General features: G+C 35.8%; 1 pseudogene; it reads right to left on the bottom strand.

Moving 5' to 3' along the window:
• Window positions 1-22,044: 22,044 nt before the first annotated feature.
• On the bottom strand, window positions 22,045-23,017 carry LOC146398991 (olfactory receptor 10AG1-like; annotated as a pseudogene).
• Between the last annotated feature and the right edge of the window lie 594 nt (window positions 23,018-23,611).

Genomic DNA, 23,611 nt, shown 5'->3' with positions numbered 1-23,611 from the left:
TGAAAAGAGCCTGGAGAGTTCAAGACACTGGAAGGTCATTGTACCTGAAGGAAAATAGGAAAGGGAGAGAGAAAAACAAACTGAGTTTGAAGAGGTGGACAAGACTAGAACCCTGCTGAGTTGTACAGATCTTGGTCATGAGTATGGATTTCACTTAATCTTCCTTTAAGATTAGAGAAAATAAAGTAAGAAAAGCACATTTTTATTTTTAGTTATAGAAAGTGTCCATCTAATGAAATACTTCAAAATTAATTTAAACGTGCTCCTTGAATGTTCTACCAAGTCCTGTGCTACACTCTGCTATTGCCAGAAGGTGAAGGACTATTCCATCATTTGTGTTTCTGTATCAGCACTAAACATAGTTACTACACAGCAGAAGTTCCATAAAGATAAATATAGTAATAGCTTTTGATGGTATCCATAAATTTTCTATCTGTAGATTCTTTGTGGTTCTTTATCTGTGTATTTCTCTCTGTCTGAAATTTTCTATGGATGAACTAGTTATTAGATAAAGGAAACTCATTTTAAGAGATGCTAAGCCCAATTGTAGTGAATATTGAGAGTGAGTTATTACCCCAAAATTTCTTAAATGCAATCTTCACAGACTATTCATTTTCAAAGTGTGAATCTGTTTTCCAAAAATAAAAGCCAAAGAGCTACCTTTCTCTATATCTCTGCAAATTGGGTGAAGATATGTGATGTTGTCTGATCGCCAGGAGCATTTTTCAAGTCTTTGTGTGGGTATAGTATTCTTAGTCTAAGGAGTTCTGAGAATCAGAGTGGTTCTGAGGAAAGTGGTGATGCCTCTACAGTTTAGCCAGTGGCGGCCTAATCTTGACTCCAACAGAACACTATCTCCCTGAACACTGTCTCCTGTTGGTTGTGATTCTGTAATTCTTAACTGCAGCTCAGACTAAAATCTATGACTCAAGTCCTTCCAAATCTTCTTCAAGCCAAGTATTTGCATATACTAAATACCTTCTTCTAAGCTAAATAGATGTGATTCTTTGTCTTCAGAGAAGAACCTTCACGTGTACCAAACAGACCTAAAATTATCCATTTCAATTTATCACAATTAATGCAATGTCATCAATTTCAGAAGCATTCCAGTGAAAGAGTCACACCACTAAAAAGTAAAAGGGGGGGTTCCCATTGTGTCTCAGCAGTAAGAAACCCAACTAGTATTCATGAGGATGAGAGTTCAACCCCTTGCATTGCTCAGTAGGTTAAAAATCTGGCCTGGCTGTGGCTGTGGCATAAGCTGGCAGCTACAGCTCCAATTCAACCCTGGGAACTTCCATATGCCATGGATTCGGCCCTAAAAAGGGCAAAAAAAAAAAAAAAAAAAAAAAAAAGAAAGAAGAAATGTCCCTCCTTTTTTTTTCTTACAAAAGAAATTACTCTTAAGAGGGTAAATAAAGGTGATAGTCATTAACTCAATAAATATTTTTTAAGCATTAATTCTGTACCAAGATTTTTTTCTAGGTTCTGTGCATGTGATAGTGAACAAAGCACACATTCTATTTCTCTTCTGAATAAATACCTTCCTGCTTTTCATTTTGCGTATTTTGCCTGTATGCTAAATTGACTTCACATTCTCAGTAAAATAATGTTTCAACACACACATAACGGTGTTGTCAGCGGAATAAGACCTACACCTGGATCATCTCTCAGTTTTTGGAAGTACAAGGCCAATTTAGAGCAGAGAACAAGAAAGAGGGCTTCCAGTAAGGCCAAGGAGAGAGGGAACCATTCCAGCACCAAGACAGCTCATAAGGCCAATTAGCTTTCAGAGTGTTCTTCCTCTCAGTAAACACAGAGGAATTAGACACAATCTTTTCTAAAGCTAAGTATATGTATTAGCTCAATGTTCAGCCAAGCAAGAAATTCTATTACAATTTAAAAGATTCCAATATGTCCATTATACCTAACATTCATGAGCATTCCATTGTCTAAAATCTTATAGATTATTTTATTTCATCTTGAAAATTTATCCATAATTCCCACTCACTTAAATTTAATGAAGCTGTGTTTTCCAAAGTTTACATTGTAAGTGGCAAAGCTAAGATCTGAACTCAAACCATCTTCCTCAAACACTATGCTCTTTACCATTATAGTCCACTACACCTTATCACCCATTCCTCAAAGATGTACATATGATACATAAAATCCCAATCAACAGTTAAAACTGTAAAGGTGAAGTTCTTAAAATAAGAGACTAGGTTATAATAACAATATTTTTAGATGATCGTTAGAGAAAAAACAGATGGTAGACTTTATCTTTTGGAGGAAGAAATACAAAATAGTGACTCTGATAAAATGTGCCAGTATGTTAAGTGCCAGTCTAAAATTTATATTTTCCCAAATGCTTTATTTTTGCTTTGCAATTTCATAGGTAGTTAACAATGCCTTTTAACAATAAATCATACTGGTTCTGACAGAACTCAAAAATTTAACCAACAAATAGGTGATAAATACATCTACATGGGATGTTTTTATAATGATGATTTCTTATTAAGGCCACTTTTCAGATTGCCTAATGCCAGCATCAATATATTTTTGACAAATAGTGTTCCCTTGGTCCTGAAAAATAGAAATTATCTTCAACTCTTCACCATTTAAAGGATAAATGTTATTTACATTGTTCTCATTATTTACCCATTAAAGTCATCATTTGACTTAGCTTCTTCACATCTTTTTTTTAACTTCTGCAATTCTGAAGTTATACAATAAAGAATTTAACATAGGAGTCAGCATAATATAAAATACAGTTATAGTAAAATTGATATGAAAGTTAATGATTTTAGGCAGATACACAAATACATGGGGCACAGAGAATAAATTGACCAGAGTAATGTGAGAGATTTAGATGGAGAGGTCTTTCCACCTACCATCCTAGCTGTGAGATTTCATGGTATATGACATCACACTAAGAGACCATCAAAAAGAGTAAGTTCAACAGGCAGATGAACCTGTGTTGGCAGCAGCAACAACAACAAAAAATAAATGTATGAGTGTCCTTGATGAGTTCCAACAGAGTTCAAATCACACACGTATGGATCTATATCATTGGTACCAAGAAAGGGAAGCCAATAGTGAAGAAGATCTCAAGTGTGGCATAGACAAAGCCTCCAGCCAAGGTGATTCCTGGGAATGGGAATGGCCTCATCTACTTCAACTTATGATGGTCAGGTAGTACAGAGAGGCACATAGTAGTCAGAGGCCATGCCTGTCACCAGAATGATCTCAGCAGCACTGAAATGTGATCAGCAATGTTTGGAATCATGCACTTACGAAAAGAGAGGATTTTTCCTTCAGTAAGTGTGTCAGTTAGCATTGAAGGAGTCAGGGAGGAAGAGCTGCAGCTATCTGGAAGAGATAAATAACACAGAAAAAATATGTAAAGCACTACCAAGGAGCATAAAAAAGACTAAATGAAAACACCTACTCTCTTCATGGATCGGAATTGTGAAACTGCTAAAGATATAAACCCTTGCAAAATTAATCTTGCTAAATCAAAGCAAATGGAAAAGTATAGAAATATTTGTGACTACCTTGGCTTAATATAAATTTAATTTGACAACAAAAATATGCAAGAACAGACATTATTCTGAAAAAGAAGAGTAATGAGGAAATATTAGGCTCATTGAATTTTAAAATGTATTATAGGTGATTTATAATTATATCATGCATTAAGTGGTTCATCACTGAAGACAATAGTGGGACAAAATAGAGTCCTGAATTGCATCCAAGTATGTATGGAGCTTTAGAAACAGTAGTTAGGATTTCAAATCAGTGGTGAAAGGCAATTATGCAACCACAAAAAAAATAGTTTATTCATAAAACAACAAAATCTGTATTTCACTCCTCATATATCAAAATAAATATCTGATGGCTAAAAATTTCATATATAAAATCACAAAAGTGCTAAAATTATTAACTTCTAAAAAGACATGGGAACTTGGGGTTAAAGATGCAGACTATTGCCTCTGGAGTGGATTAGCAATGATATCCTGCTGTGTAGCAGTGGGAACTATGTCTAATCACTTATCATGGAGTGTGATAATGTGAGAAAAAAGAATGTATACTTATATGTGTAGGTGGGTCACCATGCTATACAGTAGAAAAAAAATAATGTATTGGGGAAATTAAAAAAAGGACATGGGAACTAATTTGGTTAGGGGGAAATGAGAAAAATCTTTAAAGATGATACAAAAATCACATAAAATATTCATAAAACTGACTAGATAAATAACAAAAAATATATAGCCAAAAAATTCTGTATTGCTTAAGAAAGTCAAAATCAAGTCACAAACCAGAAAATTAAGTACATAATGATTTTTGAAAGATTATTTTCTTAGTATGCAATTGCTCATAAAAACCAGTATAGAAAAGACTAGAAATCAAAGGATCTAGGTTAAAAACATTAATACATAATTCAGAGATAATGACGTTTAACTTTAAAATGGGAGAAGTGGCTTAAATAAATTATATTTTGAGAATTTCAACTAATGTACCCAAAATAATTAAAATCTTTTTAATGAGTTATATTGCTACATACAAAAAATGTTTAGCACTGGTTGTTGAGAACACAGACAAGCAGATATTCTCAAGGACTATAGGCAGAAATGTAGGTACGAACTCATGAATCACATTTTGGCAATAAATGTGACTGTCAATGTTTTAAATATGTATTCCCTGTGACCCAAAATCTCTAATTTCTGAAACAAATATTTATAGGAACACATAATCCAGAAAAAATATATTGACTGCAGAATTATATGTGATAGTAAAATTGAGAATGAGTTAGATCTACATAGACTGGTATGGAAAGATCCACAAGTTGTAGAGTAAAACACAAATTTTTACATGAAGACATCTATTCACATACCCACATGTAAATATGCCTGTATTTACAGAGATTAATACTCAAAGAATCATAAAACAGAAACTTGTGTGTCTACTCTGGGGAAAAACACTGGGAAGCACCAAAAAAGATGTAAATGAGGTTGGGTTTGGTTTGATTTTCTTTGGTTTGTTTTCATTTCATTTTATAAGATGTTTTTCTAAGATTTTATGTAACAAATCAACCCAACTTTTTATGAACACCTCCTATTAATTTCAATCCAGTTTGTAATTGCCTTTTTGCTTTCTTTGAGTTGCATTTGTTGAACAAAGTTTCTTAATATAGTCAAATTTATCATTCTTCTTACCTTTTTTAGAAATATTTTTCAGAAGTCTTTTCACTCACAATATTTCAATTTTTTTCATTTTTATTTTTTATTATTATCCTTTCTTTGTGTTTTGTTTGTTTGTTTTGTTCTTTTGCCAGACCTGTGGCTTATGGAAGTTAGTAGACTAGGGGTGGAATCAGGGCTTCAGATGCCAGCCTATACCACAGCCACAGCAATATGTAGTCCCAGCCACATCTGGAACGTACACTATGGCTCATGGCAACACAGGATCCTTAACCAACTGGGCAAGGCTAGGGTTTAAACCTGCAACCTCATGGATCCTAGTCATGCAGAGCCATAATGGGAATTTTTCTTTTGCATTTTAAAAAGAAAATTGTCACAGACAGGATATTTTGTATGTAATGCAATTGAAATTGAATAAAGAGACCATTACATATATAATACATATATGTGTGTATATAATAAATATAATTAGATATACTTACCTATAGAATTAAATATTTTCAACAGTAAAATAAAAAGAATGGACAGGAGAAGGATCAAAACGGTGGAGGAATAAAATGTCACACTCACCTTCTCCACAAACACATCAAAAAAAAAAAAAAAAAAAAAAACCACTAACTGTAGAACGAGTCACACAGAACATCTACTGAACACTGGCAGGAGAACATAAACCTCCCAAAGGGGCAAAAACCCCTCCACATAACTGGGTAGGACAAAAGAAAAAAGGAGAGAGAAAAGGAATCAGGACTGGAGTAGCATTCCTGAGAGGGAGCAGTTAAAGAAAAAAGGAAACCACACCCTGGGAAGGTACCTAACCAACAGGGAGATCAGCCAAAATGGAAGGATCTAAAAGTAGCCAAGAAAAGTGCATCAGCTGGACTGAGGAGGGAAAAGCAAAGTGAGAACCACACAGATTGTCTGCACCACCACTCCATACAACACAGACTTAGATGCTAGGGCAGGGTGTAGGTGCTGAGTCTCAGGCTCCAGAGGTCAGTTCCAGGGAGAGGGCTACAATTCACTGTAAGGAGACAGCCTGAGAGCATAGAGAGCAGTGTGCCATGGACTGGGGAGCAGAATGCCACATTCAAGGGAACACAGGAGTATGTCTGGGCCCACAGGAGAAGCAAGGCACCACAGTTGGGGAAGGTGAGATGAGGAGGGGTGGACCATCATAGGACACTCTCCCTGTGTACATACAGACACTTGGAGTATGGGGCACCTCTGGCACAGGATACAGGTGGTGAGAGGCCACTTGCTTGGGCTACGGGAGACTGTGTGCCTCTTGTGTGGGATGAGGGCAGCAGGGGGCTAAGAAGGACACAGTTATTCTTTCATGATCTATAGGCAATATGGATGAACCACAGTAGTCATCTCAGAAACTAAAGTGGGTTGTGGCCCACTACCACTAGGCCTCTGTGAACAGTCTCCACCCACAGCCCCAGTCACATCAGTGTCAGACAAAAAAGAGGGCACTACAACTGAGTACTCTCACTCCTATGGGAATATACCTACCCTTCTGCTACCACTGCTAAAAGCTCCAGGCAGCACTAACACATGCCTGATCACTGATAATTCCAAGGACCCTGCTATTAGGAGCAGACTGTGCAGCACCTCCTGCATGGGCTGAGAGGAATGGGGTGCTTCTTGTGTGATCTACAGGTGGCAGGGAAAATCATCACAGTTATCTCTGACTCCAGAGGTGGGCATGGCCTTCCACCACTAGGGGCCTGTGAACATGAGGCCCCAGTCACCTCTGAAGGCATCACAGAGGAGGGCATTGTGACTGAACACAACCCATTTTTGCTCACACTCCCCTGGGAACATGCACGCCCTGCCACTGCCACTGACAAATGCTCCAGGTACTACCAAAATCTGCCTGAAGCTCATTACCATTCCCCAGGGCCATGTAACTAGGAGTAACCTGTGCCACCTTCCTGCTGATCCTTGCTGTCAAGAGCCCAGCAACTAGGCACAGACTATTAGACCTGCCCATTGCCTCATTCTACCTGGAAACTGCTCACACAGAAGAAAGAGACAGTAAATATAAAAATACACATGCCAAAAATAAATAGTAACCCCCCAAAAAATACAAAGGGCTTCTCTTGCATAGAAAGAGTCCTCCTAGACTACAGTAGTTGGTTTCCCTAAATGTATGGAAAAAGAAAAATATAAGTGAAGTGAAGAAACTCACGAAACATTCCCATTTAAAAAACAGGAGAATTCACCTGGAAAAGCAAACAATGAAACAAACCTATGCAGTCTAATAGACACTGAGTTCAAAAGGAAGATAGTGAAAATGCTGAAGGAATTAAAGGTGAATATGAAGAAAATATGAGCAGATATAAAAAGTAGCACAGATTACTTCAGAAAGGAACTTGAAATTATGAGTAGCCAAGAAAATTTTAAAAAATAATTTTAAAAGATGCAAACTGAGTTAAAGACACTAAAGAGCATGATGAATAACGCATAGGAACAAATTAGTGACTTAGAAGATAGAATAACAGAAACCATAAATCAGGACAGCAGACAGAGAACACAAATGAAAAAACAAAAAGCAATAGAAGAAATCTATGGGATAATATAAAGTAGCTCAATCTATGGATAATATGAATTTCAGAAGAAGAAATATAAAAGTGGATTGAAAGTATATGTGAAGAAATTATGTCTGAAAACTTTCCAAATCAAGAGGATACACATATCAAGATACAGGAAGTACAGAGGGCCACAAACAAGGTGGAACCACACAGGCCCACACCAAGACATAGTATAATAAAAATGCAAATGTTAAAGATAAAAGAGGATTCTAAAGGCAGCAAGAGAAACAAAAACCTTTAAATACAAGGGAACCCCCACAAGGCTATCACCTGATTATCTACAGAAACACTACAGTCCAGAAGAGAGTGGCATGATATATTTAAAGTTCTAAAAGGGAAAAATGTGAAGGCTAGAATACCCAGCAAGAATATCATTTAAAATACAAGGAAAAATAAAGAATTTATCCAACAAACAAAAAGTAAAGAGTACAGCAGTACTAAACCCATTCTAATAGAAATACTGAAAGTGCTTCTCTACACAAAAAAGGATTAAGAAGAAATAGGATGTAGGGAATCACAATTGGAAAGTGATTCATTAAATAAGCCAGTACACAGATTAAAAAAATTATTGCAAAAGTGACATTTAACCCAGGGTACAACAAAAGCACGAATGTGAAGATATTAAAAAAGAACTACAAAATTAGAATATGTGGAAAGAAATTAAGGAAATTTAGATTCTTTTTTTTATAATGTGTTTTAGACTATATGACTACCAGGCTAAAGCAAGCAAATATAGAAGGGGCATATATGTATATATAAATAATACCCCAAGGACTCAAACCCAAGACAATTTGAAGTGACAAACAAATTCAACAAAGCAGCAGAATATAAGATTAATATTCAGAAATCAGTTATATTTCTATATACTAACAATGAAATATTAGAAAAGGAATACAAAAATAAAATGCCTTTTAAAATTGCAGCCCAAAAATTTAAATACCTGGGAATATACCTGAACAAGGAGGTTAAATGCTGAAAACAATAAAACATTAATCAAGGAAAATAAAGAAGATGTAAAGAAATGGAAAGGTATTCCATGCTCCTGGGTTGGAAAAATTAATGTTGTAAAAATGGCCATACTACCCAAAGCAATCTATAGCTTCAATGTACTCCCTATCAAATGACCCACGACATTTTTCACAGAATTAGAACAACCAATCCAAAAAATTATATGGAACCACAAAACACCCATAATTGCCAAAGCAACACAGAGCAAGAAATAACATGCAGGAGGCCTCACTCTCCCAGACTTCAGGCAATATTACAAACACACAGTCATCAAGACAGTGTGGTAATAGAGACCAGTAGAACAGAATAGAGAATCCAGAAATAAACCCATAAACCTATGGTCAATAAATCTTTGACAAGGGAGGCAAGAACATAAAATGGAAAAAAGACAGTCTTTTCAGCAAGCATTGCTGGGAAACCTGGACAGCTACATGCAAAGCAATGAAACCAGGACACACTCTCATGCCATGCACAAAAATAAACTCAAAATGGCTTAATGACTTAAACATAAGACAAGATACCATCAAATTCCTAGAAGAGAACATAGGCCAAACATTCTCTGACATCGACCTTATAAATGTTTTCTCAGGTCAGTCTACCAAAGCAACAGAAATATGACCAAAAATAAACCAATGGGACCTAATCAAACTGACAAGCTTTTTGCACAGCTAAGAAAACCAAAAATAAAACAAAAACACAACTCACAGAATGGGATAAAATAGTGTCAAATGATGCAAGTGACAAGGGCTTAATCTCTAAAACATAAAGGAACTTATAAAACTCAATAGCAAAAAAACCCAACAACCCAATTTAAAAATGGCAAAAGACCTGGTTAGACATTTCTCCAAGGAAGATATACAGATGGCCAACAAGCACATGAAAAAAATGCTCAACATCACAGATTATTAGAGAAATGTAAATCAAAACTACCATGACATACCACCTCACACCAGTTAGAATGGCCATCATTAATAAGTCCACAAATAACAAATGCTGGAGGGGGTGTGGAGAAAAGAGAACTCTCCTGCACTCTTGGTGGGAATGTATGCTGGTAAAACCACCATGGAGAACAACATGGAGGTACCTTAGAAAATTGTACATACAACTACCATATGACCCAGGAATCCCTCTCTTGGACATATATATCCAACAAAACTTTCCTTGAAAAAGACACATGCACCCGCATGTTCACTGCACCACCAATCATAAGAGCCACAACATGGAAACAACTCAAATGTCCATCAACAGATGATAGCATTAGGAAGACGTGGTATATTTACACAATGGAATACTACTCAGCCATAAAAAAGAACAAAATAATGTCATTTGCATCCACATGGATGGAACTAGAGATTTTCTAGTTCTCTAGAAAGAGAAAGACAAATACCATATGATATCAGTTTTATCTGTTATATAATATATGGCAAATGGTCCTTTCCACAGAAAAGAAAATCATGGACTTGAAGACTTGTTTCCAAGGGGGAGGGAGTGGGATGGATTGGGTGCTTGTGGTTAAAAGATGCAGATTATTGTCTTTGGAATGGATTAGCAAAGAGATCCTGCTGTGTAGCACTGGGAACTAGTCTGGTCACTTATGATGGAGGCAGATAATGTGAGAAAAAAGAATGTATAGCTGTATGTGTTGTCCCAAGACATGTTTCTTTGAAAACTCCATCTTGTCCTTCTTTACTTTATCCCATCTTCTTGCCTTACTTTATCCCATCTTCCTGCTTGTAAAACAGTAAATGACTTAAGCTTAAGAACTTTTATGTGCTTAGAGGTCAGAGTAAGAGCTTAACCTTTTACCCCAAAAGTGGCTTTTAAAATAGTAAAAAAATCTTATATAATAGTAAACAAACCCTCCTCACTTGATCTCATCTAAAGAGCACAATAAAAGCAGTGTGGTTTCTTGAGGCAGGGCTCTTGGTCCCTGAGACCTTGAGTCCCCTGGTTCCCACCTTTACTTAGGATAAATGTCTCTGTGTCTTTTTTTATGTTAAGTTCCACAGCACCCATTCTTCAGCCCCATCCTGCTGAGCTGATCTTGGCAATGTGTAACTGGGTCACTTTCCTGTACAGTAGAAAATTTGACACTGTACACAAGCTATAGTGAAAAAGTAAAAATCATTATATAGAAATTTTTCAAAGAAGGAAAACAGAGCAACCACAAATCAAAACCAAACATTACATTCACAAAAACTAACAAGAAAAGTACACAAGCATAAAATAAAAGCAAATCATCCAACCACAAAAATGGAACAAAGAGAAACATAGAATGCACTGGAAAGCAATGTTTAAAATGGTAATAAATACATATTTATCAATAATTACCTTAAATGTCAATGTACTTAATGCTCCAATCAAAAGACACAGAGTGGTAGACTCAATTAGAAAGCAAGAGCCTACAATATGCTTTCTACAAGAGACTCACCTCAGGGCAAAGAACACATATCGACTGAAAGTGAAGGGAAAGGAAAAGATAGTTCATGCCAATGGAAAAGATAGGAAAACAGGAGTTTCAATAGTCATATCAAACAAAATAGACTTGAAAATGAATGTCACAAAGAAAAAGAAGGACACTATTTAATGATAAAAGAAACTGTTCATGAATAGGATATTACGATCATCAATATATATGCCCCTAATGTAGGAGCAACAAGATAAATACTAACAGACATAAAAGGAGAAATTGATGGGTATCAATAATAGGAGACTTTAACATCCCACTCACATCAATGGACAGATCCTCTAGCTAGCAAATCAATAAGGCAACAGATATCCTAAATGACACAGTAAAAAAAGTTATACTTAACTGATATTTTTAGGATATTATATCCAAAGAAAATGAGAATATACATTCTTTGCAAGTACACATAGAACATTCTCAAGGATTGACCACATACTGGGGCACAAAAATAACCTCAACAAATTTAAGAGGCTTCAAGTATCTTATCTGACCACAATGGAATGAAAGTAGAAATCAGCCACAGGAAAAGAAATGAGAAAAAAATATTAACTACAAGGAGACTAAAAACATGATACTTAAAAAAATGGGTCAATGAGGAAATAAAAAGAAATTAAGAAATATATCAAGACAAATGATAATGAACACACAACTTTTCAGAACATATGGGATGCCACAAAATCAGTGCTTTGAGGGATATTCATAGTCCTTCCTCAAAAAAGAGGAAACATCTCAAATCAACAACTTAATCCACCACCTTAATGAATTAGAAAAATAACAAAAAAACCCTAAGGTCAGGAGAAGGTAGGAAATCATAAAAACTAGAGAGGAAATCAATAAAATATAGATTCAAAAAACAATAGAAAAAAATCAATAAAACCAAGGACTTTTTCTCTGAAAAAGTAAACAAAACTGACAAACTTCTGGCCAGAATCATCAAGAAGAGGAGAGAAAAAACCAAGAAAAAAAAAAAAAAGAAGAAATGAAAAAGGAGAAATCATAACAGATACTACAGAAATACAGAAAAAATGTAAGATAATGCTATGAACAATTAAATGCCAACAAATTTGACAACCTAGAAGAAATGGACAATTTTCTGAAGAATTAAAGCCTACCAAAACTGAATAAAGAAGAAATAGATCAACTGAACAGACTGATCACTAGAAATGAAATTGAATATGTCATAAAAACACTCCCTACAAACAAAAGTCCAGGACCAGATGGCTTCACAGGTGAATCCTACCAAACATACATGGAAGAAATTAGACCCATTCTTCTTAAACTTTTCCAAAAGATTTAGAGAAAGGAACACTCCCAAGGACATTCTAATTATGCCACCATCTCCCTAATACCAAAACCAGACAAAGATACTACCAAAAAAACAAATTGTAGTTCACAATATTTGATGAATATTGACGCAAAAATTCTCAGAAAAATTTTAGCTAACCAAATCAAACAACATATAAAAAGATCATGACCAAATGGGATTCATCCCAGGTTCACAAGGATAGGTCAACATATGAATAAAGAGATACATGGAAGATGACAGAGGCCTGAACTGGCTCCAAACATATGCCGTGTATTAAAACATAAAGTTGGTATATCAAAACAATGGGGAAATATAACCATGCATCTATAAAATATCAATCTAGAAAAACAATTAAAATATAATCAGTTCTTGACTCCTTGCATCAAAATGAACTGTAGTTGATTTAAAGTTTTTAAATATAAAATATGAAGAAACAAAAAGATGTTAAAATTACCTCTTTTATTTTGGGAATAATATATTGATAATGTTTAAAAAGGGACAAAATGAACGTCTTTGCAGAAGAGATACTGATTCACAGACTTCGAAAAACTTACACTTTCCAAAGGAGACAGGTTGGTGGGTGTGGGGATGGGCTGGAAGGTTAGGATGGAAATGCTGTAACACTGAGTTGTGATTATCGTTGTACATCTATAAATGTAATAAAATTCATTTAGTAATAAAAAAGAAAAAATAAGGAATTTGGCAGAAAGTGACAAGGTCAAGAGTGTTAAGTAGGGATCTTGTGTTTGGAAATTGCAACTAATGTGATATAGAAAGTCATCAGAAAAAAATATATGGTGCTTTCAGCCAAATACCTACAATGCTCACCATGAACCAGCCTTAAGAATACAGACTTTCCCAGCAAATGCTCTTTCACATTGGCATTTCTAGAGAATGAATGAATGAACCTAAAAGTGCTTCCCATTTGTCAGAGAACCTAGAGTTTTTACCCCTTTCAGACAGCAGATGGCACCAGAGACAACTATATAGTCATCTGGTTAGTAAGTAAATCTCAATCAACCATGAAGAATTTTCTATTTTTTTCAGTGTTTCTAGAGATCCTTGGTGTAATCAGGGTATCTAATTATGCTATACAACATTATTTTTCTCATTCCGCACATATGTTTTCTAGATTTTTAAATTTTCTTTTAAGAAACACTTTTGAAACTTCAGTAAGTTGATTTGTCTTCTCTCTTCTACTTGAAACTCTGACTCTCAGGCTACAGTAAACTATCACCAAACTGAAAGCTCTTATTCTATACTTCTCATACTTGGTATAAATATCCCAACTGTCCTGGATTAACTTTACAGCAGACCAGTTAAGTAAAATTTATTTAAAGTTAAACAAGCATCAAACTAGCAAAGGCTAAGTAAGGATAATTTGACTCGTAAGTCAGTCCTAGAGAAACTGTAAATCAAGAGGAATGTGTACTAGCAAATATCTTGTAGGAGGGGAACTCTTCTTTATGGAATATGACCGGGTAATATAAATTCCTGTTGCTGAGCCTAATTGGGATCCTAATAACGGAGACATTCCACTCCTAGAGCATTATGGGAAGAGTATCTTAGTGCGTCTTTGAAAGAGGGTTCCTAGGCAAAAGAACTTAAAAACCAAGAGTTACACCAAAAAAAAAAAGTAAGGGTCCATCAGAGTATCTAAGAAGAATATAACAAGCTGATAGGTGTTATACTGATGCAGACTCTTTAGGACTCTACATGAGAGTAGTAAATATGAACTCATTGGGCAAAATATCCCAGATAGAAGAAAATTATAAAAGTGATATGGTACATTTGGCATGAACTCTTCTCAATCAGTAGATGTTGCTTTTATAGTGTTCAACAGCAGGGAGCAATGACAGAATAAAGAAGATGAAAAAGGGAATGCCACTATTCTGGAAGCAGGAAGGATTCCTGGAAGGTAAATGACACCAAAAAAGGTAAGCCACCACGGGGGAAGGAACAAGGTGACTACTATTAGGAGGAAGGGAATTGCATAAAAACACTGCTCTAGGTTAAAGAGATAAGAAGGAAAACAAAAGAAAGATAGGAGCCTCTTCTATGTTATAGAGAAAGGATCACTCTAATGAGGAATGATGAGGCCCAAGGGCTCCCTGGGACTTGAGGCACCTAATTCCAATTTCCTTGTAGGTGGCCCCAGTAACTTTGACATTGAGGGAAGATTTGATTGATTTTCTAATAGATACAGATGCAACATAGTCCATGATAAACACCATGGTGGCACGGAAAACATCTCAATCCATGCCAGTCACAGAAGTTTCTGGACATATACTAATTTTTTCATCGTTATAACTTCTAAAATGCCAACTGGGGGAATTCACCCTGAAACACAGTTTCTTTTTTTAATGCTTATTTTTTCCTATTTATTTATATGTAACTTACATTAATATACATTTACTATTTTTAAGTATTTTATATTATAGTCGATTTACGATGTTGTGCCAATTTCTGCTGTAGAAGAAAGTGACCCACATTATTTTTTTTTTCCATCATAGTCTATCCCAAGAGACTGGTTAGAGTTCCCTGTGCTGTCCAGTAGGACCTCTTCACTTATCCATTTTAAATGTAATAGTTTGCATCTACTAGTTCCAAATTTCCCTTCCATCCCACTCCCTCTCCCCTTCCCACTAGCAACCAGAAGTCTCTTCTCTATGTTTGTGAGTTTGTTTCTCTTTTGAAGGTAGGTTCATTTGTGCCATATTTTAGATATCACATATAAATGATGTAATATGTTATTCATCCCTCTTTTTATGACTCACTTCTGTTAGTATGCAAATCTCTAGTTGCATCCATGTTGTTGCAAATGGTATTCATTCTTTTATATGTTTCAGTAGTATTTCATTGTACAGATGCACCACATCTTTTTAATGTATTCATCTGTCAATGGACATTTAGGTTGTTTACGTATATTGGATATTGTGATGTACAGTTTCTTTTGTATGCCAGAAGGTCCAACACTTCTTTTGGATTGAGATTGGCTTTGAATTAAATGCTCAAGTAACTTTTTTTTGCCAGATAAGCTTGACATCATTGTCCCACAAGAGCACTCATTAAGCCTACAGATGGTGCTCATGGAAACCCCAGAAAAGGAGACAGAATTTTTCCCACCCCCATGTCTATAAAAAGGTAATGCAAGATGTGTGGACTTGGAGCTTCCCAGGGAAGGAAAAAAATATGTACAAAATTCAAATTCCACCAAAAGTGTCACTGGGACACCTAATCTAAAACAGTATCCTGGAGAGTTCCCCCCATGGCTCATCAGAAGAGAATCTAACTAGTATCCATGAAGATGCAGGTTCAATACCTGGCCTCCCCCTGTGGCCTAAGGATCCAGCATTGCCCTAAGCTGTGTTGTAGGTCACAGATGCATCTCATACCCCATATTGCTGTGGCTATGGTTGTAGGCCAACAGCTACAGCTCAGATTTGACCCCTAGCCTGGGAACCTCCATATGCCACAGGTGCAGCCCTAAAAAGACATAAATATAAAATAAAATAAAAATAAAACAGCATGCTGAGGCAAGAGGATCACTTCTCCCCTAGATAGACTTGTCAAAATATGAGCCTGTCTATTCAGATAAGGACAGAGAGGGACAAAGATTGGAGTTTCACATGGATCACACCTCACTGGAAATGCAGTGCACAATGAATTGTTTTCATCCATGAGGTGCTCTTGGACACAGTGTGCAGCACATTCACAATAGAGAGATACCACCATATAATGGATTCAAAAACATATAATGTTCCTAGCCTACAAAAATCCAATGAGTCACCCTGAATTGTATGACTTGTGCTAAAAGAATACACACCCACCTTCCACCCCAGAGGAACCTGGCTCACTGAGGACTGGCAAAAGGGCTTTACTCAAATGCCTCAAGGTACAGGAAATTTCAGATACTGGTTATTGTTTGTGAATACTTTTTCAGGATGAATGGAGTTATATCCTACCCATACAGAAGAAGCCTTCAAAGAGGTTAAAGCCCTACTTGAGGGAATTATTCACAGATTTGATAATGGGAATACTTTTGTCTTGAATGTCTTTCAAAGTGGTAATGGGCCTGCTGCTGTCTTGAGTATAACCTAACAATATTGCAAATTATTTGGATGAATTTGTAAATTAATCTTCATCCTTGAGACCACAATCAACAGGAAAAATGGAGAAAATGAATCATATAATTAAAAGAAACATTACTGAAATAGGTGAAGAAACTAACTTAACCTGGGATAAGTTTTGGGCAGTTGCCTGCTAATGATCAAATTGTTTCCCAGAAGCAGCTTAAATCAAGCCCGTTTGAACTATTGTATGGTAAGACATTCCAGATATTTGCCTAGGGCAGGAACATTATAGATGCTCAGAAATACCTAGCTGTTGACAATTATGTTAAAACTCTGGGACCTCTACTGGCCTCTGTTCATGAGTTTGCCCCCTACATGTCTGATTATCCAACTGAAGTAACCTTACATCCTTTCTGACCTAGAGAGTGAGTTGTCATTAAAACCTGGAGAACAAATGTTTGAACACCAACTGATTGCAAAATGGGCAGGACCTGATGTGGTATTATTATCATGCACTCATCTGTCAAATTAGCTGGATAAGGCCATGGGCTCGTCACACACAGATTAAAGCAGCACCGCTGTCATCAAAATATAGCCCAACTCCTGAGAGGAATGGGAAGCGATGGGTTTGTGAATACTTAAAAGACATAAGGTCCCTCTTTAAAATATATAAGGATTGAGATTGTAATTCCATTATAGCTGGAAAAGGGTGATCTTTTTTGTTTAATCCTATACAAACGAATAACACAAGAATATTCTGTAAACATGGCTCAGTCAGAAAGGTAAAATTAATGGGAATGTATTGGGAACTGGAACTAAAACCACAAGTTCAACCAAGTACTGAGGTTTTTCCTCAGGTTCAAGTAGTTGTAGGTAAAGAAGAAAAGAAGATTGCAATAAAGAGTCTAAGAAATATTCCCTGTCCAGGTCCAATCAATTCCATTTCAAGATCATCCACTCATCACCCCCATTCAACAAGAAGTAGCCAGAGTGGCCTTCACCTGTTTTCCTCCACAAGATTGTGGAATGGACATTGAAAATTGAGAATTGCAATACAGAACAAATCTATATCTCTAATTTAACATTTGCATTTTATTGCTTTTGCTTCAAGTTAAGAATGTTGCAGATAAAGGCAAATATCATATGATATTACTTACCTGTGGAGTCTACAAAAATGATACAAATGAACTTATTTACAAAACAGAAACAGAATCAAAGACTTTGAAAATAAATTTATGGTCACTGAAGAGGAAAGGTGGGGAGGCACAAATTAGGAATTTGGGATTAACATATACACACTACCACCTATCAAAGAGATCATCAACAAGGACCTACTATATAGCACAGGGAACTCTACTCAATATTCTGTAGTAACTTACATAGGAACAAAATCTGAAAAATAATGAATATATATATGTATAACTGAATCACTTTGCTATACACCTGAAATTATTGCAATATTGTATCATCAATACAAAATAAATATTAAATTAAAAACTGTTGCCTACAGCCTGAAATGTACATCAGACATTTCTAAAGGCTCTGAATTTTAAGGATATGACAGTTTTCCAATCATATAGAGATAAAAACTTGCAGAACAGAGAATAACATTTGTCTTATTGGAGGTTTGTAGGAATAGCATGACATGACCTAAGCAGACAGCTGCAAGAAGAAAAGGTTGAGACACCAAGAAATTTGAAACAATGATCCCCATATCATCCATTTAGTATAAAAGAAGCCTGAATTCTGACTTGAGTTAAATGGCTTTCTAAGACACTAGTCCACCTTTTTGTTGGTCTGCTGGCTTCCAAAATACAGTCACTATTCATGGTCCCAACACCCCATCTCCCAATTTATTAGCCTGCTGTGTGTTGAGCAGAATGAGTTTGGACTGGGTAACTATAGAACTGTTCTGTGTCTTGATTGTACTTTTGGTTACACAACTATACAGATTTGTTAAAGTTTTCACAGCAAAAAAAAGTTACATTTTAATTTACATGTAAATTTACAATGTACTATATGCTAGTTAAAAACACTTTTAAAAATACTATCAATTAACAAAATCATCATTATGATGCTATGCTTGGTCAATCCCCTGATCCAGTCTAAAGCATGCATTTCATCCTCATTTACCGACCAATCTCCCTTGACAATTCCACTTCCAAGGTCAGCCTGCATGTTTAGAAGTAATTAGAGTTGGTTATGACTGGAGGTGTTTGTTGCTGCCCAGAGTCATTTTGTTAGTTTGTTTGACATAGATACTCTCATGCTCTCTGTCAAAACAGACTATAGAGAGGGACACATAGGCAACATTCAATGATGTTAGAACAAAATACATGCCATTTGTTATGTCACATGTTACAGTATTTGCACAATTCTGTAAAATTGTGCTGTGTTTCAAAAACAACAAATTAAAACACATCAAGATGGGAGAACAATTCATTCTTCTTTACAAGGCCTTTTAAAAATAATTAGCAAACTTTGTCTTAATTACAAAATTTTAGAGTTTATTATTGTGATTGTGTGAATGTTCAAATGAAAGTTTGATACACAGATATTGTACTGATAGAGTTATTATTAATCATAACCTCTTGAAACAGTTTTCCCAACTCTGAGATACTATTTCAAATGATGGAAAAAGGAATCATATTCTTTGTGAGCCAATTTGTAAAGAAAATGTGCAAAACCTGCAGATTTAACAAGGCTTTATGATGTCAAAATCATATAGGAGCAGCAACAAAGTTGATGACAAAATGCAGCATTGTTTAAATGTAAGATATGCAGCATATCTTACATATACATGCACAGCAAAAAAAAAAAAACCCAAATATTAACACTGTAAATACTTCCTCTTTTAAAATCACATTCAAGCCTTTACCATAAAGCATGTATTTACTTCACACAGCCACATTTCTGGGGGGATGATAAGAACACTACTTGTTATTTTAAAGTAATAACATCAGAGAGCCAAGTTTCTTACATCTTCCTGCTTTTCCAGCTATAACATCTGCATCCTTCTAAGAACAAAAGGAAAGGCAAGCTCTTCTGGATATCCACTTTCATCTCATTAGCAAGACTTGAGCCATCTCCTCACATCAGCTGTAAAGAAGTCTCAGAAATTGAATATCTCAAATATACAACTCTACAGTTAAATTTTTTTGTTTCAGATTTTACTTTTCATTACAACCATTTAAAATGAAAGAAAACCATTATTTGCTCATGAGTCTTATGAAAACAAGACACAGGCTGGATTTGACCAAAAATCCATAGTAGGGCAACTCAGGTAGTAGACATTAAATTGTGTGGAGATAGACAATTTCACACCTTAAGAAAGTTAATTTTGTTAGGGTGATCAGGGAAGGTCCCAAACTTGGGCCTCCTAGGACTTTTTAGACCCATACTATCTCTGACATAGGAATCAAGAATATCATACCATACTCTGAGGAGACCCACTGAGGTTCTTGGATTATTTAGTGATGATGGATGTCATGTACAGTTAAATTTGTTTGGAGATAAATGATTTACACTTGTATATCCTCATCATGTCTACAACATCTTATAGATCTTTTTGAATCTCTGTATTAGTTTTGTCTTTCTGTTTTAATAAATTACCACAAATTGAGTGACTTAAACCAACACACACCTATTATCTTATAGCACTTTAGGTCACAGGTCCAAAATGTGTCTCACTGACAAAAATCATTTTTGGCAAGGCTCCTTTTCTTCTTGTGTGCTTTAGTCGGGATGCAGTTATTCTTGTTCAGTTAGATTATTGGTCAGGTTTTGTTCCTTGAGGTTCTAGCACTGAGACATTGTTTCCTTGCTGGCTGCCAGCCAAAAGTCATTCTCAAGTTCTGGAAATGATGGCAGTACTTGAGAATGAAATTGAGAGGATGACTCTAACTGATAGAAGCTCATTTTCTTTCTAAGATCAGTCCAAAGGCTTAAATATTTTAAAATCTATAAAAAGAGGGAGTTCCCATCGTGGCACAGTGGTTAACGAATCCGACTAGGAACCATGAGATTGTGAGTTCGGTCCCTGCCCTTGCTCAGTGGGTTAATGATCCGGCATCGCCGTGAGCTGTGGTGTAGGTCGCAGATGTGGCTCGGATCCTGCGTTGCTGTGGCTCTGGTGTAGGCTGGTGGCTACAGCTCTGATTCTACCCCTTAGCCTGGGAACCTCCACATGCCATGGGAGCGACCCTAAAAAAGGCAATAAAATAAAAATAAAATAAAAAATAAATAAAAAGAGTTAAGTCATGGAAAAGAGGCAAGGCACATTCATTTAATACAATTGGCTGGATTGTATAATTTAAAAGATAATTTCTATCATATTTCTACATTTTAAAAATTAATAGATGTGTTAAAATATGTAAATTAGCATAGGATTGTTTGTGGTACAGTGATGAAAAAGATGGAATAATTCAAAGTAAATTAATATGGGGCCAAAATTGCTAAGTAGAATATAGAGATATCTGCCAAGTAAATGAGTTGGGTCTGGTGGAAGATTCTGGTATAACATGCACTTAGAGAGAGAACAAAGTGCCTGAAAGCTTTTTTTTTTTTTTTTTTTTTTGGTATTGTGATTAGAGTAATTCCACATGAGTATACAGTGGGTTAAAGTCCGTTTGTCCTCTGAAAACTCTAGATTTTGTCAGTAGCCTGAAGTAGGGGAGAGCAATATCCACTTGCCCATTCATTCAGTCCCTCCTTCAAACATTCATTACTTAGAGGCTTTTGGCCATTTTCATGTTACAGCATCAAAGAATGCAAAACATACACAAGTGTGAAGATATAGGTAGTAATTTGGATAAATAATATTGCATATTTTCAGTATAATTTAATCCAAAAACATTTTAACAGATTGAATTATGTTTTTTTAATGTAAAATGTGATTCACATTTGACTTTTATTCATAAGACAGGATTACTATTTAGGCCTAGAGTATTAAAGATACTTGCCTAATTAAGTGCAGTAAATGGTGGATTAACATTTAAAAGTATATCAAGGATTTGCTGTTGTGGCTCAGTGAGTTAAGAACCTGACTAGTATCCATGAGGATGCAGGTTCCATCCCTGGCATTTCTCAGTGGGTTAAGAATGTAGCATTTCCATGAGCTGTGGTGTAGGTTGCAGGTGTGTCTCAGATCTGGCATTGCTGTGGTTATGACATAGATTAATAACTGCAGCTCTTTTTTGATCCCTGGCCTGGGAACTTCCATTTGCTATGGGTGGGGCCCTAAAAAGACACCAATACATATTTTTAAGTACGTTAAAGTACCTTAAAACTAATTTTTATAGTGATGAGCTTCTTAAAAAGAGAGTGTAAAGATATAAAATGCTTCTCTGATACTGTGTGGCAAACAGCTAAAATGCCTATAAATAAACTCATCACATTACTTTCTAAGTAATAATTTCCTGAGTGCTACAATCACATCCATGTTCCTAAGACTGTATGTCAGAGGATTAAACGTCAGAGTCATGATGATGTAAAACAGATAAAGCAGTTTATCAATTCCTGCAGAATGACTGGATTTGGGCCTGACATATGTAATGCTAAGAGAGCCAAAAAAAAAAGAGAACAACCAGCAGGTGAGAAGAACATGTGGAGAAGGCTTTGTCTTGACCTCTGGCTGAGGGCAACCTCAGAATAGTGGAAATGATTTTGCTATAAGTGGCAAATATCAACATGAAAGGGATAGCACCAAACAACAGAGCCACTACATAGACAGACAGTGCATGCACAGATGTGTCTCCACAGGTGAGCTTCAGAATTTGAGGAATGTCCCAGGTGAGCTTCAGAATTTGAGGAATGTCCCAGCAGAAGTGATTAATTTGGTTAGAATGACAGAAATGTAGAGAGAAAATCTGGCACATTTGCCCTATCTGCACTGGGATTCTACTGATCCAGGAGCCAACAGCCAGTTGGATGCACATCTTGTGGTTCATGACCAGAAGATAGTGCAGAGGATTACAGATGGCAAGATAGTGGTCATAGGCCATCACAGCTAGGAAGAAACTTTCAGTGGCTCCCAGTATAAGGAAGAAGCACATTTGAGTGGCACAGGCCAGTGTAGAAATGCTTCTATCCTGAGTCCAAATGTTAACTAGTATCCTCGGAAGAGTGACAGACATAGCAGATTTCCAAAGAGGAAAAATTTGCCAGGAAAAAATACATGGGTTTCTGGAGTGTAGTGTCAAGCTTAGTTATTGTAATTATGAGGCTATTTCCAAATAAGATAATGATGTAAATGATGGATAACACTACAGAGAGTAACTCTTGGAGGTTTGAAAAATCAGAAAATCCCAGGAGTACAAATTGCATCACTGTGGACACATTGTCTTCACTTCCATCTCTTCATATTTCATCTGTGGGTATGATTCAATCAGGAGATAAAGTTATTTAATTTTCTCAATCTCTTGTTTTCTTACAAGATGCTATTCTTTCAAGATTTTCAATTCCCTATGAAAACCAAACTTGCTAGGTGCTCTAATATATGATGAAGTGTATTTTACATTATTTTAAATCTATCTGTAAGTAAAAAGTAATCCTTTCAGCTTATCATTTCTGCTATATGTTATCATATTTCTTTGTTTCTTAAGACAAGTGATTGTAATTTTGGTAATGATCTGAACTTTTTATTTAAAATTTCTAATCATACCACTCAATATTATGTGATTATATTTAATTTTTAAAATTGTATTTCAATGTAAGGTCTGTAAATTCACTCCTAATTTTTGCTCAGATTTTTCAGCTGGGAGAAAAAGATCTTTAAATTGGTCTTTCTGCCCAGGAAGACTCTATAGGTAAGAGGCAGGTTCATCTACCATTTATTATGTTTGCAAAAGAAATTCTAACTAGAATGTACACCCCTCACTCACTTATTATGAGACACATCCATACACTCATCTTTGACATATTATTATTTAACCACATTCTCAATTGTTGTTTTGTTTGTCCTT

The sequence above is a fragment of the Sus scrofa genome, chromosome 10 (genome assembly GCF_054392235.1).
Source record: "Sus scrofa isolate SSC_HxYL_T2T_F1_AM1 chromosome 10, Sscrofa_HxYL_maternal_Yorkshire_Landrace_v2.0, whole genome shotgun sequence".
Classification (NCBI taxonomy): Eukaryota; Metazoa; Chordata; class Mammalia; order Artiodactyla; family Suidae; genus Sus; species Sus scrofa.
The sequence above is the reverse complement of the archived record's forward strand: the minus strand, read 5'-3'. Positions and strand labels throughout refer to the sequence as shown.